Consider the following 18,970-nt stretch of genomic DNA (forward strand, 5'->3'; position numbering starts at 1 on the left):
TTCAATTCTTTGCTTTCAATAAAATTAAAGTCGGACCTAATGTCAGCTGATAATCATCAAAAATAATTTTTCAATATTAGAGCAATTATTCAGGAGCTCAAAGAAATAAGACACCATCAAAACAAAATAGCTTCCATTCCCCTCTACATATACAAATAAACACATTTCTCAGCACTTAAATCCATTAGAGCGAATAATATGAATAGAATGGTTGATGGGCTCTATCTCATTTGGCAGTAAATAACCGTTCATGCACAAATACAGGAACCAATGTCTCAGCTTATTATCTTTGGCTGGGTCCTCATGATCATAAGATAGATGTTCATGCTGGAGTACCGCATCAAAGCTTTGAAAATGTACCTCCCCAAATAAATATCTTTTTTAGGGCTAGGAAAAATTACCCAGGGGCCTCACCCACCAAGCCTATCCTGTGTCTCCTTGGCCATATCTAGGTCTCATGGCTATTCCCTAAACCAATCATAATTTACCTCTGGATCCAGATGGAACCCAACAAATACCTGGAAAAAATCACAATTCTATTAGCAAGACTAAAATATTGGGCAAGCAACCAACAAAGTCTGCCCCACTGAGATAATTATGATAGGTTCCACTGTTCTTCCTTTCTCCAATCTGTTTCATCCTCTATCCACATATTGCAACCATAGATTTGCAGCTTAAACAAAAAGCAGACCACCTAATTCTTCTCATAATAAACTCTTCAAAGCTTCTTGTTGAATACTTCTGTACTAGGAGATGTGGAGGATAATAACTCTCAAAGAAGAATATGATAATACTAGGAGATGTGGAGGATAATAATTCTCAAAATAAGAATTTGATTCTTATTTTCAAGGAAGGTCAGAGGCATTAGAAAATGTGTGTATAAAGAGGATGGGAAGGTAACTCAGAATCAGGTAAGGGGGATCTTGCCTATAGTACCAAGAACTGGTTCATGTAGAATGAAGGCTAGCTCTTCCCTCTAACTGTACACAATACTGTAAACTCGTGGGAAAAGAATGAAACACATTTATCTTTGAGAGTTATTACCCTCTACAAGTCCTAGCACAGTTCTTTGCATGTAATTTAATAGTCACTGAAATTTATTGAGTGTTTCCCATTGCCAAGCACTATTCTAAATGTTCTCTGTACAATAAATGATTTAATCCTTCCCACAAGGGAGGTCTTATCATCTCCAATCTATAAGAAATGAAACTGAAGTGCAGAAAATTGAAATACCTTACCCAAGGTCACAGGTGTAGGTGATGGTTTGCACTCATCATGTAAAACTGCTTCTAGTTACCATTTAGTAACTGGTTATCTAATGCAACTTGAGGGAAGGTCTCTGAATAGATTATTTCAACTTGTTACCCAGAAAAATAGGATAGCTGAGTGCTAGTTATATTTTCAGGAACAGTGATAGATATTTTCACATGCATTAATGTGTGGTCTTATGGTATGTGGTTTTATTGGTTTATTGAATTGTGTTTTTTTCCATTTTGCAAATGTGGAAAGTTAAATCTAGAGATATTAAGTACTTTAGCCTACATCATAAGTTAGAAATTATTAGGGATATTTTGTTTTTCATTACATCTAGCTAATAGGGTGCTGACAGATGTGAGTGGTGTGAATACAACATGATATTAAGAGATTAATTCTACAACATGGGCCCACTGTTCTAATCCCCATATACTTTCTTTTCCAAGAAGCAATTTATCTGCAGTCCCACCTGGCTTAAATGGACAAGATATGTCACAGTCCTCAGCAAATGAACAAGTAATTTGCTGAGAAGGCAGGCATAAAATAAATTGGATAAGAAGAAACCAGTTATTCTGAGGGGGAGACATTTGTGACCCTTTTCACAGACCAGATCCCAGAGTTCTGGGAGATGATGATAATTCCTCCAAACCATAAAACCCATAAAAATGTATGGTTAAGATTTCAATTAGAACCAGTCGACATGGGCCAAAGTGACCTAGAGTTTTCATGGAAGTGAGGACTTGAAAGTCTGATGTCATCCTGCGGTCAGTCAAGTGTCAAGAGGTAGACTGGGCAGGACTCTCTGGAAACTTCCCTGAGATCCCCAATGAAACTGAAGTGAAGGAAAGTCATACCTTCCCTCTCCTCTCTGAGAGAACCCACTCCCTCCCTTGTAAGTGTCCTCTTTTTCCTTTTCCTATTCCTTCCATAAACTCAGTACAAATGTTACTCTGAGAGACATGTCTGAAATGTTTCTGACTTGATGACAAGATTTACGGTTTTAAGGGAGTGTGCTATGGTTTGGATGTGAGCTGTCCCCCAAAAGCTTACATAGGAGACAATCCAAGAAGGTTCGGTGGAGAAATGATTGTGTTGTAAGAGTCTTAACCCAATCAGTGAATTGATCCCTTGATAGGGATGAACTGAGTGGTAACTGAAGTGGTGGGGTGTGGCTGGAGGAGGTGGTAATTGGGGCCTGGCTTTGGGTATATATTTGTATCTGGCAAGTAGAGCCTCTCTCTGCTTTCTGATCATGAAGTGAGCTGCCTCCCTCCACCATGATGTTCTGCCTCACCCTGGGCACTAGGAACGGAGCCTGCTGTCTGTGGATTGAGACCTCTAAAATCATGAGCCCTCAAATAAACTTTTCCTCCTCTATAATTATTCTGGGTGGTTCCTTTTAGTCATGGCAGAAAAAAAAACTGACTAAAACAGGGGGTGTCTTCATGCTGCCTCAGTTTCCCAGAAGACCCCAGCCCCATAACACTATCAGGTCCACCCTCAGGAGTTCTATTTCTTCTCACTTAAATAAATCTACACTTCCCTTTTGTTGTTGTGCATGGATTTTATTCTTCAAATTTATAAGACAAGAACCCAGAAGGGAATTGGTGAGGCCTGCAGCCTGAACAAACCCCATCTGCCAGCAGAAGTGTGGAATCTGGTTTTATCTCAAAACTCCAGTTTTATATCTGCAAATATGAACAATACAATCACTTATGAAATCAGGTAAAACAAATGAAATGACCTCTTTCTGATAATGTGGTGGAGCCCACAGTAACTATGGCATGTTGGAAAATCTACCCTCCATTTGTATTTTATAGAGATTCTATTGAGTCTATTGTTTGACCAAGCTCTGTCAACAGGGAAATTTCTCTTTGTATTCTTAAATTTTGTATGTCGACATGCGTTACTGTGAGGTAACTTGTTGTGAATTCTTAGGTCTGTAAAACATTTAAAGGAACAATGACATGACCAGGCTCAGTGGTGCACATATAGAATCCCATCTACTCAGGAAGCTGTTGCAGGGAGATCAGGCCTGACCAGTCAACTTAGCAAAACCTAAATGTCTTAAGAGTCCATAATCATGATCAGAAAGAAGGAGTCAACAAAGGCTTCATGAAGAGGTAGAGTTTTAAGATAGACCATGAAATGAAAAGATAAAATGTTCTTATAGAGGTACTAATGAAAACACTACTCTCCACAGGGAGCAGTATTTATCAGAAGAGTTCAAAGGTAAGAAATGGATCTGGAATGGGTATCGCAGCAAACTGATTGAGCCAGTATGGTCATCTAGAATTACCAGAAGTTATGGTAGATATCATTAACCACCAACAGGTAACAAAATTCAATGGTAAATAACAGCTCGGGTGAGCCTCCCACTCACCCAATCTCAATACCAGTTTCCAATAAAAATAAGTCTCAGTCCAAATTTGTCTACACCTGTAAACATTAAGTAAGCAAATAAACAGAAGTGAGTTTTATGAGGTTCAGTTCGAACTCTTTTTAGGCATTCTGCTCACGACTAGCAAGAGGGATAGGGTAAAGACAAAAGCAATAATATTCCAAAGACAGAATCAACCAGCCATGTGTTCAACATGAGGCATCCAGACTTTTCTGAAAATGAGGCCGCCCACATCAACATTTTGGAATGGAGTCTCAGGCACCATTCCAAAAAGAACACATCACTAGGCCTGCTAGATTCTTATACAAGGTCCATTCCAAGCCACATATCTTAAACAGAATTCATTTCAACTCGTAAAACTTAAACTCTAACATTTATTTTGCTAAAGTTACATGGCATCCAGTTGATTAGAGCTTAAAGACAGTTGAGGAAGTCCTAGGAGCTCTTGCTGTTCAGAGTACCCTTTTAATTAAATACCAACCACACCACCACCCCTAAAGTATGCTTTTTCTCTTCAAGCAACTAACCACTGCCTGTGTGGGGTAAAACTAATTAACACACTCCTGAAAATCACACTGAGTCTGATGAAGGATTTTGAAAAGTACATTACCACTGACCAAACAGGTGAAAAGAGCAATAAACCCTCTGGTGGAATGGTATTTGAAGTAGAGTGAATATTGGCAGATGTAATAGAACAAGAAGATGCCAGATTATGGGAAGTGCTGACTGTCAAGAGAAGCAGATTCAGTAGGCATCAGAGAACCACCAAAAAGGAGGCTGAGTAATAACCTCCTAAGAAAGCAGCATTTAAGAGCACGGGCTCGGAAAGAGGACTCCTGAGTGTGAACACTGATTTACCAGCTACTTACTAACTGTGTGGACCTGACAAATTGTCCTATGCCTCAGAATATTTGCTCATAAAACAGGGAATATAATACCTAATTCATATTTTGGGGACTTGTTAATTATAAAAATATTTATGTTCTTATAATAGCATCGGTACTCATTAAGTGGTTAATAAATATTAGCCACTAATATAAAGAGATATGAGTATACACCTGTAATCCTAGCAGCTAGGGAGGCTGAGACAGGAGGATCACAAGTTCAAAACCAGCCTCAGCAAAAGTGAGGCACTAAGCAAATCAGTGAGACCCTGTTTCTAAACAAAATACAAAATAGGGCTAGGGATGTTGCTCAGTGGTCAAGTGCCCTGAGTTCTATTCCTGGTACCCCACACCCCCCAAAAAAGAGTATAAATCAGGGTGTGGATGCAGAGATGTAAGATAAGACAGCACTTATTTTGAGCTGCAACCAGTTCAAAATTCAGGACCCTGGAGTGATGATCAACCCAAGGGTTAATTAACATGTACTGGACATCTCCTTGCAATCTACGCAGTAATAATGGTTACTTATTGGGCTCTCTCCCATTTTTTCCCCAACATGCTTTATTTTACATTTGCAGGATTGAGTTAGCCCCTGAGCTAGGTAGCAAATTCATAATCACCAAAATGGAGCCCTTATTTAGCTGTAATGCTGGTTCTTTCAGAACTGACCGCCTGGTCTAGCAAGTTCTGGAGTGAACTTAACAAAGAGGTGGAAATGCCGGAAGACATGATAATATACAAAATTCTGATCTGCAAATGAACTTCATGTTATCTGTTGTGTAGAAAAGGGTTATAATAGCTAAATATTGCTTTATGACTAGAAAAAAATAGCATCTAATATGCATCATCGTGGAAAAATGTTCCACAGTTTTAAGGCTAAAAAAATGGCTTCAGTCAGAAACTTCAAATTTAAGGCCAAATTAACATTTCAAAAAACTCCAAATGTAAGGCTTTGAATTTGCTAATTTTAAAGTGACTTCCAGAGTTAAAGGGTTACTATTAAATGTATTATATGGTAAAACCACCATGGATATTATTTCAAATGACGTTCATTATAAACATTTATCGATGGTTATAATTTTGATATCTTAGATGAAAACTATCTCACCATGTAATGGCTAAATAATATAGATTAATCTTTCCCTATTGCATTATAGTCCAGTTGTTCTAGGCTGGCAGCACCTCTCTGCTCACAGGGACATCCTGAGATTCACATGTGCACCCCCTCATACCTTGAATATGGTCATGCCCAAGAGCCTTGGCCTTGACTTCGTGGGCACTGCTAGACATGTCTGTGACATGTCTGTGCTGGAGTTCACAGGTGTCTAGAAAACATCACTAGTCCTTAAGTGGATAAGAACTGTAAGTTGAATACATAACTTCCCCTCGTATCTCCCTTAGTCCGCTGTTAGTCACATGGCCACACCTAGCAACAAGGAAGAGTGGGGAATGTAATCTCTCTGCAGGTGGTCATAGAGCCGTGAATTAGCAGGGCTGGGCTTGTAGTTCAGTGGTAGAACTAACTAGCATGTGTGAGGCACTGGGTTCAATTCTCAGCACTGCATATAAATAAATAAATTAAAGTCCATTGACAACCACAAAAATTTTTTAAATAAAAAAGAGACAATTAGTCTGCTATCATCTGCCCTTCTAACCATCAAAATACCCTACACACACCATTCTCCCCACACATGAAAGTCACCCTATCTTCCCCAAGGAAAAATATTCAAGGTCTCATCCAGTTACTGCAACCAGCTCAAAATTCAGACCCTAGAGTGAGGAGCAGCTTCTCTGTCTGGTTCAGAGTGGCTACTGATCTAGAAATGCGCAGATTTGAAGAGAAGTTAAGACATGTCATCTTCATCTTTCCTCAAATACACACAATCCATTTGCAAACCAAAGAGCGATAAGTCACATTAAAATTTTCATTTTGGAAAAAGGAATGGGAAACAATTGCAAAGGCACTGGAAGGTCAGTGGTTTGTGTAGCCCCTGGTTCATCTCTCTAAAACCTCCTTTGTCTCATTGAGTTGTTTAGCGCCTGGCTGTTGCCAAGGCTGACTTTGAACTCGCAATCCTCCTGCCTCAGCTTCCTGAGCCCCTAGGATTATGGGCATGTGCCACCGCACCCAGCTTTTCCTTTTTAATTTTATTTTTTTGAAGTGCTGGGAATCAAATGCAGGGCCTTGTGCATGCTAGGCAAGTTCTCTACCGCCAAGCTACATCCCCAGCCCTCCTCCCTTTCTTATGACACCTTGTTACCAGCATCAGAGAGACAACGACTACATTCAGATTTGTGTTTTCACCAGTGTTTGTGCTCTAGAAACTTAAAGTCACTGGTGGTAACTTTGTGACCATCACTGTCTCTGAGGAAGTAAGTTAACAGAGTTGTCAGTGACTTCCTGGAGGCTGCTGAGATTTACAGACCCTCACTGCTGATCTCTCGCACTCCTGGGCAAGATCAGCAATACCAACATTCCTGTTCTTTATTTCTATAGTCCTCATAATGATCAGGAAGCCTTCTGATTCTGTGTATTAAAATGAATTACTCTTGGCAAACGAGTTGACTTTTATTTTCTTGATCAAACCCAAACTGTACATCAAACTGAAGTCATTATCCTATGTAAGATCCACCATTTCATTATCCAAAACAAGAAAAGAAAAATGGTTGCTAAGTAAACTGTGACATGCGACAGATTTTAAAAATCTCCTTATTTCAGAGATGGTTGAGTGTTTAAGATGTGCTTGTGCACAGTATGAAGTAGAGTCAGGGTTGCTGTTTTCTTTTTCTCCCATCTGGGTGCCTAATTGTCTCAGCACTATTTATTAAAAAAAAAAAATTGTGTCCCTTCTCCACGGATCTATAGTCTTCAAATATCAAGTATCCATATTATTGAAGATATGACTCTGGGCTCTCTAGTCCATTCCATTCATCTGTCTATCCTCATGCAGCACCAAGCTCCTTTAGTTAACTGTATCCACAAATTCTGTACAAACTTCAGTATCAGCTTCCCATTTACAAAAAAGCATTGTGTGGACTTTGATTCAGGTAACACTATCTAAATGGAACTGGGGAGAACTATTGGGTACAGTATTTAGCCTTCCATTTATAAATGTCTCCCCATTTTTACATAATTTAAAGAATTACTTATGCACATTTTATTGGATGTATTCCAAAATACTTTGCATTTTTGATGCTTTTGCAAATGATATCTTCATATTATAGTTATTTTGGACAATAAGAAAACCACCTTCTGGGGCTGGGGATGTGGCTCAAGTGGTAGCGCGCTCGCCTGGCATGCGTGCGGCCCGGGTTCGATCCTCAGCACCACATACCAACAAAGATGTTGTGTCCGCCGAGAACTGAAAATAAATATTAAAAATTCTCTCTCTCTCTCTCTCTCTCCTCTCTCACTCTCTCTTTAAAAAAAAAAAAAGAAAGAAAACCACCTTCTGTTTCTAGTTGGCCAAAAGATTGTATCAGGACACAGCTTTACCAAATGTTTTATTATACAATGGACAACCCATTACAGATGGAGACATTTTTTTCTCTTTACCACCCATTTGACCACTAATTTGCAACAGACCATAGAATTTTTTTATGGCAGTGCACCATCCCCAGGTATCTATTTCTGAATAAAGACTAAATTGTTCTAACAGAGAAATCCCCCCACCCACAGCAGTTTAAATAAAATGGTTTGTTTCTCATTCACTAGTCTACTCTGAGTTCTGTTTTATACTGTCATCCGACTTGAGATTCTTTTGATACACTAAAAGGTTCTACTACATTCTAAAAAAATGTGTACTGTTTTGAGGGATTTTGATACAAAACTTATTGATGCTGCTTTAAATGGCACACCAAATGTGGAAGACTGTTGACTGAACCCAATAAACCTGTTCTTCCCTCTCTCTGGGCACATGGCTGAAGGCTTCATCTCCAGGCTTTTTACAGCCACTGTGACCATGTGACTCCGTTTAGGCAAATGAGATGTAAGAGAAAGGACCATTTACAATTCTCAGGTCATCTCCTTTTTATAAACAAACTTCCTTCGGCTCCTTTCTCTTTCCTTCAAATAGGAAAGTAGATAAGGCAACAAATCAATTTTGAACTTGTGGATGAAGCCCATAACCTAGGACAGAACAACCAGCAAACAATGTACTTATTCTGAATTTGCCTCCTTCACTTCATTAGCACAGAACATTTATAAAGGATATAAATCAACTCACTTCTGAACATTTTTGCATTATCTCCCACATGAGCTTTTGGGGGATACCTCAATATCTAAACCATAATAGGCTCCAACATATAAATATGGCAGATACACGATTCAGTCCATGGTAATGTGTATGTTAATTCTCCTAGGAATTGCAGCTTTACCAATCAAGTGATTTATAAGTTGTAAAGGCTTCTTTGTCTTGATATCAGTGCCATACAAGATTCACAGTAGCAAAATCGTGAAATCAGTGTAGATCCATCAGTGGATGAATGGATAAAGAAAGTGTGGTATATATACACCATGGAGCTCTATTCAGTCATAAAGAGTGAAATGGACAAGCACTTTCCTCTCCATTGTGCTCTGTTCTATATCAGTTACTTCACTAGCTTAACTTGTCTTGTCCCATTGGATGATGAGTATCCTAAGGAACTTGGCATGTGTGCAAGAAAACATCATTTTGCAGATAACACTAACTTTCAGCATACATGAGAAAAATCCAGTGCCCTTTGAGGTAATATATATCCAGATATTCTGACCCAGACTCACTCTCATTTTCCCCTTAACTTGGCAAGGCTATTTGTAATGAAGAAAACTTGGTGTTTTACTGTCCTCCTTGGCTTCAAGAATGACAGAAGAATCCAGTCCCATTCATCCTTTTGTGACTCCTGCTGGTACATGCCAAGTCTTGCAGCACCTGTGAGGAACCTTCCATTCCTTCCACAGGCCCACCACTTACTCCCCAGCTGCGTTATGCTGAGCCTTAATCCCAGATCTAGGCCTTCAGGCCAGGAGGGGAGGGGGAAAGTTCATGAGGGGAAAGGGGTGATCATGTTGTCATTCAGAAGAGGTGCCTCTGCTTTGTCTTCAGCCACAGGAGGGTGCTAGCCAGAAATAGGGAGAGGAGGGCTAGTTCAGAGGACCAGGTAACTTGAGATTTGGAGATGGAGAGAATCCACTCAGATGTTACCATTATGTATGTGTCAGGGTCCCGTTCTTTCTCCACTTTGGCTCTAACCTTTGTGCAGTCACCCATTTGGGAGGGGAGTTTTTTGTTTTCTTTGTGGTGCTCAGGGCCTTATACACATTAAGCTAGCTATCTACCGGGGAGCTAGCTCCCTAGCTCTTGGAGTTCCATACTTTCTGGAACTGAGCTACTCTACCACTTAAGTCCCAGGAAGGCCGACAGCTTTCTCTGATCTCCCTCTGCAGTGGATGAGAGCTTCTTTGTAAGCTACCTAGGCCCTACAGTTTCTACATTTGGTTTTCAATGCCTATTAAATGCCCTCAGCCTTTCATTATCCTTTTGTAGAGAATCCATCAAACTTACCTGTAGACATCAAATATTTTTCTTAAAGTTAGTATTTATCCCACCCCCTTTTCTTTTTTTTTTTTTTTTTTTTTTTTTTTTTTTTGTCCTGGGGATTGAACCAGAGCCTTGCACATCTCCCTACCTTTCAAACACATGATACATTGAGCCAGCTAGGACACTGCTTTTCGCTGACATACCATCTTGATTCACCACTAGTGTAAGTTTTAGAAACTGCAGGACCACCTTATCACTTGCTTGCTCTGCAGACTCTGGGCACCAACAGTCACAGAGTTTAGCATATTTATTTAGGAGTGCCCTTGGGATCTCTACCTATGGGACGGAGGGAAAGGAATGGAGGGAGAAGTTGTTCTACGCAGGTCTGCCCTCCTTAGCCAGCTCCACAGGAAGTTCTGACACCAGTGGCCCCTGCTATGGTCCTTCTTTGGATTGAAATGGATGTACCTGAAGCTTCTGCCTTGATCAGTCTCTGGACCTCAGTACTTATTCGATCATCTTCTCCAGTGCCATGCTCCTTCTACAGAGAATGGCCCTTCACTCACTTTCCTTTCTCTTTTTCTTCATACCACTTACTGGACAGTGTATTTTATGGTTGTTAATTATATCTTAATTCATACTCTAGGGTGTGTTAGCAGCAAATAAACAGAATGGGGAAAAAAAGAAACGTTTGGCAATAAAACAGTGAGCTTTGGAACTGACTTTGCATCTGTCAGGAGTAAGAGGAAGAATAAAAACTGTTAATAGAGAATGTTGGGGAAAATGATTGGCTTAACTGGGCTATAGCTGTTGAATTTTTGATACTCAGGGGCATTTAGAGCATCCTGAAAAGAAAAATGTCCAAATAACAAAAACAACAACAAAACCTTTGGTATTGTACTGAGGTGTGGAGAGAAAAAAGAGATCTTTATCAATTCACGTGATTTAACTGAAGTGCTAACATTAGAGTGTATGAAGGAGGATTAAAGAAAATAGTACATGTGAAATTACCTTTCAGGTCAAACACATGTGAAGCTTTCTAGGAATTAAATGATTTAGGAAAGTTAAAGGCAGTCAAGATCTGGCAAAGACCTCTGGGTGTAACCATTAGGCAGTTTCGAACAAAGTGAAATGTCAGAGTAAAAGTGAACTCTCTAGTCTCAAAAGTAAAATCCGAAGACAAAAGCATCCCATTTATCTTTCTGAGAAATGTTTTAAAAATCAGAATGAAGCTGGACATGGTGGTGTACATCTGTAATGCCAGCGAATCCAGAGGCTGAGTTCAAGGCCAACATTGGCAACGTAGCGAGACCCTCTCCCAAAATAAAAAATAAAAAGTGTTGGTGATATAACTTAGCAATAGGGCACCCCCAAGTTTCATCCACAGCACCACACTAAAAAGCAAACAAATGAAGACAAGAAATTGAAATGTTTAAAATGATTTATTGCCAAATGTTAATTATTTTTCACTTTGAATTAAAAGTCAAATCATCAGACTCTTCACTTTTCTATCCATAGCTCATAGCAGAGTGCCGCCCACATGAATGACAGTCAATAAATTTCAATGAATGGAATTCTTTAAAGAATGGAATATTCCTATTTTATTCCTTTCTTAATAGCTCACTTTATTTCTTTAGCCATTATCCCTTGTTCTGGTAGCTCTATCCCGGTATACATACCAACAAATTACAATAGAGAGCCAGTTATGTTCTTGGATGGTAAAGTCTATCCAAGAACTGAATATGAAATAAATATTACACAAAGGTCAATCAGGAATTACTTGAGATGACACACATTCTTTTGAAATCCTTTTTTATTAAAACAATACATGAGGATAGACTCTTCACCAAGACAAACAGAATAGGAACCAAGCACACACATGTTGCAACGTTTGTTTTAAAAGAGTATGGTTCATATTAAATCAAATTGCTGACACTGTGGTTCTTAATATTGTTTTTTCCTCTTAAACTGGGGGATGTTTCCCCCTGCAGGAATAGAAAACATTCTAGGCTTTTCTTGCAGAAGGGTATTTAACACAGGAAATTGAGTAGTTAAAAACTTAAGTCAACATAAGTCAAGAGCCCACTGTTGGACAATTTAGGTTTTAGGGTCCCCGCCCCTCAGTGGTGATTCAGAGATCAGATAGTAGTTGTGCTGTTTTTACTACAGCTGCTGCCAGGACAAGTGCCTCACACACACAAGGATGGTGACTAGCCACTAGAAATTGATGTCTAACACTGAAAACACTCACATTCACCTAACTTTTCTTGCCAGAAAGCACTGGAGTGGCAAAATGGTCTCTATCTCAACTCCAAATTTCAAACTTCCTGTGAGTACACCGTATTAGCAGAACCTAATAAATCAAATACAGAATCATAAATGCACAGGAATCTGAAAAAAGTAGTTTTCAATTTTCCAACACTTATAATACACGAGGAATTTTAAAGAACAGAAGAAATGAAGCTGATTTTAATATTTCATGCCTAGCATGAAATATTAAAATCAGCTTCAATATAAGCGACAATGCTTGAACTTCCCAGTATTCGTCCCTCTTCCTCAACATCATGGTTTAGATATGAGGTGTTCCCCAAAAGCTCATGTGTGAAACAATGCAAGAATTTTCAGAGAGGGAAATGATTATGAGAGCTGTAACCTGATCAGTGAATTAATCCACTGATATGAATTGACTGGGTGGTAATTGTAGGCAGGCAGGTAGGATATAGCTGGAGGAGGTAGATCACTGGAGAGTATGTCTTTGGGGTTTATATTTTGTCCCTGGTAAGTACGGCTCGCTCTGTTTCCTGGTTGCCATGGTCTGACCTTTTTTTCCCTCGACCATGTCCTTCCACTGTGATGTTCTGCCTCATCTTGGATCCAGAGCAGTGGAGTTGGCAATGGCAACTCCATTGGATGCATGGACTGAACCTCTGAAACCATGAGCCAAAATAAACTTCTCCGTCTCTAAATTATTCTTGTCATGTATTGGGTATTTTGATTACAGCAACAAAAAGTTGCCTCTAAAACAGTGAGCTTCTATATCCACCCATATGTTTTAAATTTACCCTTTTCCTTCTGGCTCAATTGCCGTGTCAAAGTTCAGACTGGTTACCTGTTGTCCAGATGACAGTAACAGCTTCCTAACTGGGCTTCTGTCCTTAAGGCCTCACTCAATTTGCCTTCTAAAAGTCCTGCTTTGGGAACTAAAGTGTTTCAGAAACTTGAAGGCGATAATTTCTTTTCTCTATTTAAGCTTCTAATTGGTTTTCCTATGAACAATAGAGTAAGCACAAGTTCCCTAGTAAGCCCTTCATGACCTGATCTCTACTTTCCTTTCCAAGCTTGTGTCTGATTCATTCTCACAACCTCGTCTAGTTCTGCAACTTCTGCCCCATCTGCACTTCTGATTCTCTATTCATGTGATGCATAATGCCCCCATTGCATATATTACTTTTCTAGCTGGAATACTATGCCCCCTTCTCTGCTTAGAGAACAATTTTTGTGAGTTCACACAGCATATTATCCCGAATTATTTACTGACATCCAAAATAATTAACTTCATTGGTTGTATTGAATAATTCAAAAAGACAGACGTCTGATACTCAAATGAAATGGGGATAAGATAAACTACACTCCCAGTTCGAGGGTCAAATACCCTTCAGTGGATGGCAGTTTGGTGTGCATTCTTCACTCCAATGTTCTCTGAATATTACCTTTAAAGCTTTATCTATTGTTGAGAAACATCCCAAAGAGCCTTTTGTGATGTGTATTTAAATAAAGGGAGCTGTAGTACTTTACCTTAACATCTTTGCTATATGGAATTCATGCAACCCTGATGTTTATTTTTTATTGAGATCTACACAATGGTGTGGGCACTTGTAGTTTTTAGTAACATCTTTGTTAATAAGAAATTCAGAAGCTTTGGCCTGAAGGAGGAATTTATATATTGATCAGTAGTTCTCCCTATAAAAATAGGAACAGTGTACACTCATTATATATCCACCACTAATTACAATGTGGATTACAGTGTACATAAATTGAATTATCTGGTGAATGAATAAGGAGTTTACTGACTGAACATATGAGCTCCTTAAGGATGAAATCTTTCAAACTAGGGGTAAGAAGTAACTTGTAACCAGCTGCTTCCATATTTCCTGCAAATTGCTCCTATTGCTTATTTTGGAATTGTATTATGGTATAAAAGAAGAGCATAATGAATGTTCAAACGCAGAGATGTTTAGCTTATGTAAAAATTCCTTAAATCTTTATGTTGGGGTATAAAATATCACTTTTACATATGACATACTGACAACAGAACAAACCATTAAGTTTTCTGTGCTACTAGCCACAACTAATCTCTATGTTATCAAAATTCTGCCTTTAGAGTTTGCTGATGCTTTCTTCTGGCTAGACAAATTTGCTCAATTGAATTTATCAATTCAGTTATTGTACTTTTCATTTCCAAAATTCCTATTTGGTTCTTCTTCGTAGTTTCTCTTTGGTGATATTTCCATTCTATTCATATAGTTTTCCTGATTTCACGTTGAATCACCATTGGACAGCAGGATCATGTGAGCCAGCAGGGCTCACCATTGGACAGCTCTTCTTGGGGGATGGGGAAGTTAGTCTTTGGAGCCAGGGTGACTCCCAACATTCTCCCCTCTTTGTTATTAAATGAGAGTGGGCATCCCAAAACGGGGGATTATGAGAGTCAACTACTGTAGAGGCCTGTGCTTTCAATTTATTGAGCATTCTTACACTGGTAATTTCTAATTCTTTGATAACTCATATTTCTCTATATTTCTTTGAGGGTTGGTTTCTGGAGATTTTATGTATCCCTCTAAAATGCCATGTTTATCTGTTTCTTTGTATTTGGTGTGGGACACGGATTTTTGCTCCATAAAGAATCAGCCACTACTCCCAGATTTTGTGATCTGGTTTCAGAGAGGACTTTCTCCACTTAGCCCACCTAGAAATTCCAGACACCTCTCAAGACTTTTCTAATAATGCATCCTTTCCTGTGTGTGCAATCTCCTAATCCAAGAAGTTTACCAGTTTCTATTCAAGGTCTGTAAGGGATGCTGCAGTGTCTCTGGGGTTGTAGTGGGCCACAGTACAGGAGCTCCCTCTGGTGTTTGTATGTATTATTGCAGACTCAAATGTACTTCATTCTAAGATCTGCAAATTAGTATCCCATTTCTGTCAGTGATAGAATTCAAGCAAGATAGAAACTGGCTCCTCTGGTAAAGTTCTCTAAAAGTCAGAATGTTGGACCTACGTTTTACTCTTTTCTCTCTAGATTAAATACAGGAGTGGGTATTTCTCTCAATCCAACCAAACCATGCCAAAGATAGGGGCTCTGCTGATAATGCCACCAATATCCCTACTGGCTTCAATTTGGTCATGTCTTTTAAATCCATGTCTCCCTGGGATTTAGCAGGTCTAGGAAATCCTGTTCCACCATCTTGCTGATGTCACCCACCTTATTTTTTTTCTGGTTCTTATTTCTCTTACAGGACTGTGAATCCTCTCCGCCTTTTTTAACCCCGTCACCAGTCACATCTAAAAAGTATATATCCCAGTTCTTTTTTTTTTTTTTTTTTTTTTTTTTTTACTATTTTCTCCCAACTGGGATACCTTTCCAAGACTGTCCTCTCAGAGCCACACAATTCTAAGTCCTCTTCCTTTAGTCAATTCTTGTATATATCAGGATAATTTTATAGTGTTTTCACACTAGGGATATTCTGTTAGCTTACCTTAGGCTCTCTCCTCTCCTGTTTTCTAGTTTTCCAGACTCATGAGCCCTTATTCTCCACAAAGGCTTATAAAAGAACTTGAGAAAAAATTACTCTGCTAGAATTTGGTATTTATTTATTTATTTACAAGTAATTTGAAAATTATAGTGTTCTCTTGTTATGTTGAAGAGGTGGGTAATGTATGGTTTGTTTTTGTTTTAGCTTTGCATAGTTTCTATAGGATGTGTAAAGAGATTTTTGGTTTTGGCAACTTTCCTTTTTTATTGGTTCTTTTTAGTTACATATGACAGTGGAATCTATTTTGACATAATTATAAAAGCATGAAAATGGTCAGGAGAGGTGGCACATGCCTATAATCCCAGAAGGTTAGGAGACGGAGACAGGAGGATCACAAATTCAAAGCCAGCCTCAGCAAAAAACTTAGCAAGCACCTAAGCAACACAGCAAGACCACTAAATAAAATATTTAAAAGGGCTGGGGATGTGGCTCAATGGTTGAGCAGCCCTGGGTTCAATCCCTGGTACCAAAAAAAATATGGAGCATATCTTGTGCTAATTCAGTCCCCACTATCTCTCCTTCCCCTCCCCTGCTACCTGCTCCCTTATCTCCACTGAGACACTGAGATCTGCCATTTACCCATAGTTCTTTTTACTTCTTATGAATGAACATGATGGCAACTTTCACTATTATCCTTAGGATAATATATTCTTGACTTATTCCTAAAATGAGCACAACTGATCTTAGGAACCCTCCATGATACAACAGACTAAGGTCTGGCGCTATGGCAGAAAGAAGCTTCAAATTTGTCACCACAAACCCTTTCGATGTTAGACATTCTCAGCCTCATGAATTTGGTAACATCCAATTCATGATGGGCAACTCACTTTATTTGGTATCCTATAGTCAGTTTCTATTAAGGCCTAATCATTAAATAAGGACTACTTCTCAAAAGGAAACTAAGAGATCAGGGCTTTGCTCCAAATCCTAGAGATCTTCAAAGCCATTTTTCCCATCAGAAGTTGAAAATGCTTCATGCCCATACACAGGATAATCAGTTACATACATTTCAAGTCCACTGGACCCAATGAGTCAAAACTAGTGAAGTATATATAGTGCTTGCATACTGTTAATCTTCTGGAGAGCTTTATTTTACCCTGGGGTTCTACTCAAAATTTCTGAATATTCAGTAAACAGATCAGTGCAGCCTGTCCTAATGTGTTTCTGTTTGGATTACTGTTCACAAAAAGATCTTCCATTTTGTTTATAAGAACAATTGTGTCTTTTTGGTTGAAATTATTTACCACTGCACTAAAAATAAAAGAAACTTCTGCAGGGTGACTTCGTCTATTCCTGTCGAGAATACTTGTTTTCTGTTTATCCTTCCAGGGTTTTATGTGCACTGTAGGCATATACAATTGTTCTTTCCCTCTTCTTTACCCAAAAATAGCATACTGAATTATTACACATATATTTCTGTACCTTTTTTAACATTCTTTTGCTTAACATTATCTCTTTCAGGAATAGAGAATTTTGTCTTTTGTACATGTCTTGGTGTGTACTGATAAATGTATTCCTAAAGCAGTTCCCCAATGATGAATAGCCTCACATATATCATTCCACACACACAAGTATATCTCAAAAAAGTATGACTGCTGGATCCAAAGATGTATTTGCAATATCAATAGCTGTCAAGTTATTCTCTATGTGAACTAAGCAATTTATAATTGCATTGGCAATGTATGACAATAAAGATTCACCTAAAATTTATAGAACTTTCAATTTTATCTAAACTTTTATTTATTTTAATGAGATAAAGTATCTCTTTATATGACATCTGACATCAGTCTGGTCAGACTTTTTATCCATTTTTCCATTGAGTTATTGATTTTTTAACTCATCAGTACCTCAAAATTAGAGATTGGGCCTTTGTGAAATAATCTAAGTATTTCTCCAGTTTTCTTTTGATGTAACTTAATAACAACTTATAGTTCTTTCTTGCCATGCAGAGTTGGTTTTTTGTTTGTTTGTACCAGGAATTGAACCCAGGAGCACATAACCACTGAGCAACATCCCCAGCCCATTTTTAAATTTTATTCAGAGACAGGGCCTCTCTAAATTGCTGAGGCTGGCTTTGAATTCACAATCCTCCTGCCTCAGTCTCCCAAGTTGCTGGGACAGGTGTGTACCACCATATCCGGCTAGGTTCTTCTTTTTAAGTTGGATTTATCAATCTTTTCTATTATGGTTTCTAAAATTTTGAGTTGTTGCTACAGAAACCTTTCCCACTTTAACATAAAAACAAAGGAGAGAGATAAAGTTAATTAAACTTTCTGCATACCTTTTTGTTTAGAGGGGACGTTAAGCAAAATGGTACATGGCTCCATAATAGGTCACACTCCCACATATTAGCCAGAGTTCTTTGCAAAAAGTGGCACACAAATTCTGACATAACCTGTCTTTAGAAACGTTTCCCTGCCCAATGAGATATATCATGACCAAGATTTATCAATAGCTTGTGTTCAACTACTAGGAAAGACTTCATTTAGAGTAATGGCCTATATAACCTATTGTATAAACATTAAGGCAGCAAATAATTAATGTTCACAAATCAAATGAAATTTCATACAATATAAGATTAATTGCTCATCCATAACATCACAAAAAGGAATAGTGCTTCACAAATATACTGATTTCTATATTCCTGTGAGAGAAGTGATGAGAAGACTGCAAAAGAGTACTACCAACTTCATATATATACCCAAACATCAGCTATCATTTGAGTACATTTCATTTGCCAGATGTTTTAACTTTATAATGAATGTATCACAATTTTACAAAGGTGAAAGGTATGAAACAGATTAAGAACTGTCAAAGCCAGGGATTGTGGGTATGGCTCAGTGGTAGAGCATTTGCACAGATTGCAAGTTCCATCCTCAACACTTAAAAAAAAAAATCCAAGTTCAAAGAGCTGTTAATGGCAGAAGTGGTAATTCAATGTGATACCAAAGCTTAGTTACACATTTTCCACTGTTTTAACACAGATCACCAAACACTTGGTGTTGTTGGTAAGCTCGCTCAAAATTTTTTTTCCAAAATGAAAAAAAAAAATATGTGGAAACTTGTCATTTGGGTCATTCCAAACATTTTTATAAAAAACTA

Source organism: Spermophilus citellus (genome assembly GCF_964194105.1).
Source record: "Spermophilus citellus genome assembly, chromosome: 8".
Taxonomy (NCBI): Eukaryota; Metazoa; Chordata; class Mammalia; order Rodentia; family Sciuridae; genus Spermophilus; species Spermophilus citellus.